General features: G+C 31.4%; 1 long non-coding RNA gene across 1 annotated transcript; it reads right to left on the reverse strand.

Annotated features, from left to right (window-relative positions):
• Positions 1-506: 506 nt before the first annotated feature.
• LOC139868238 (uncharacterized) lies at positions 507-1,609 on the reverse strand. Its single transcript, XR_011765954.1, has 3 exons — positions 1,534-1,609; positions 1,299-1,397; positions 507-862 (listed from the first exon to the last, which is right to left on the reverse strand). It is a non-coding gene; the product is annotated as an uncharacterized lncRNA (long non-coding RNA).
• Positions 1,610-2,312: the final 703 nt, after the last annotated feature.

Consider the following 2,312-nt stretch of genomic DNA (forward strand, 5'->3'; position numbering starts at 1 on the left):
CACCGAGATTTAACGTGGAAAACCCCAATAGGGTAAAAACCACGGGCAAGGAAAGAAACGTTTCACTAATAAGAATAATAGGAATTACACTTCTCTCTAATTACAAGGATAAGCACTAATCTTTATATCTCTTGTAATTAGGAGATTAATACTCACTAACTCTCTATTTAACTCTTTTATTTAACTATTTTAGTATACAATGGAGAATGTGTTTTGGGATGCTTAGAATGAAGCTCCGTAGCCTTCCTTTTATAGTTGAATTCATGCATGCATGCCATCTACCCATTGATTCATACGAATGTAAATAAGCTCCAACAAACATGTGGTCAAAACAAACACGGTAGGTGGCCACTAAAACAATAGGATACTTGACTACTTTCCTTCAATAATTCAGCCACACATATTAAATGTGTAAAATATGTCACCGTCCAACAAAATATATATATATATATATATATATATATATATATATATATATATATATATATATATATATATATACTAGGTTTTAGAGCCCGTGCGTTGCATGATGTGTAAAAACCGTGCAAAAACTGTAACAGATTGTATCATTCAACTATATACATAGCGAAAGTATATAAAACGTTAGAGCCCGTGCGTTGCACGAGTTCGTAAAATAATCGTGCAAAATTCATTAATTTTATACACATTTGATATTCTCCGTTGGATGATGATAATATAATGTACAGTAATAAATAAATATTTAACTATTTAATTTTATATGTAAAAACTTAGTTAAAATTAGATATCAAATATTGAAATAATTTGTAATGAGGTTTTTATGCGCCACAATACATACCGATGCAGCTGCAGTCGCCCGAGTCGCGATAAAGAGGTGAGAGAACTGTAAAATTTAAGAAAAGGATGTTAGATACTGGAGAAGCACCAACATATACACTCGAGAGAGAGCAAAAAAGCTGATGACCACAGTTGACGTATAAGATAGATATGAAAATATAACAGCTTCGAAAATAAAACAATGACGTATGAAAAACAAAAAGACAAAACATACATACACACTGAGAAGGCAAGGGAACGAAAACACATACATAGGCATCACGAAATATGAGGTATAACAAAGACATCTATTATATGCTAACATGTTTCTATGGCAGTGACACTCCAACATTTGATTAATTTATTTTTTTTCAAGCTATAAGATTACAAATGTACGGTAACAGTAAACGTATACTCGAAAACGAACGCACATCAGTAGTTAATTAAGATACCAACAAAGAGGCAACATCAATAGTTAATTAAGATACCAACAACGAGGCAACCTGACGAATCAAATGGCGCAAAAATAGTATACAATGTTCCAATTACTCGAGCAAGCTGTTGCATAGATATGGCAACACTAGGGACCAAATCAGGAGCAGCTACAAATGATTAATTATAATTACACAAAAGAAAAGTAGAGGGAAAGAAAAACAGGTAATTTTTACGAAATAACATACCATTTCGATTAGGCGCAATGTTAGAAATAAATAATAGACAAGATAAAAAGGAATCTACCTTTAAGGTAATTTGACCTTAGACAACAAGAAAGACATCTTCAACCCATCCATTTGTAGATGTCACAAGATGACTTGCAAAATGGATTGATTCTTTTTCCTTTGTATTCATTTCATAAAGGCTTCATGCCTAATTTAGAATGAGTCCTACTATTCAAATTTAGAATGAGCTGCATTTTAACTCGAACCATGTGATCACGATTTTTCAGATGTGGGTCCCACCATAAAACCATGTGAAGGAATCTTATTCTTACACTTTTCAGTTTTTTCAGACTTTTTCAGGATTATTCCTATTTTAAATCACTTTTTTAATTTATCAGCTTTAAGTCATTTTATTATCAAAATTTTTAAAAGAATCAGTTAATATCTTTTAGTTAATACACAATTAATTAATCATCTATATAGTTACAACTTATTAATGTAACTGGGTACCAATTTAACACACATTTTTGATAAAAGGTAGCAAATCTATTTATAAAAGATATATATTAAATGATGTTAGTTTATTTTTTATTTTTGAAAAAACTCAATTTAATTGAAAAACCATTTTTCATGAAAATGTGAAAAGGGAGATTGTAGCAAATAAACAAGTTGGGTTACATCTTTTCTATTCTGTCACCAACAAAATACATCATGAATCAACAAATATAACCAACTTTTGTTTGCTTTAACATATATCATGAATGAACAAATTTTTAACAAACCCACCTTCGGCCAACAACAACACCGCCACAGCCCCATTCAACAGCAACACCCACCGCCGTCGACCACCACTGTCAC

This window comes from Rutidosis leptorrhynchoides, chromosome 1 (genome assembly GCF_046630445.1).
Source record: "Rutidosis leptorrhynchoides isolate AG116_Rl617_1_P2 chromosome 1, CSIRO_AGI_Rlap_v1, whole genome shotgun sequence".
Lineage (NCBI taxonomy): Eukaryota > Viridiplantae > Streptophyta > Magnoliopsida > Asterales > Asteraceae > Rutidosis > Rutidosis leptorrhynchoides.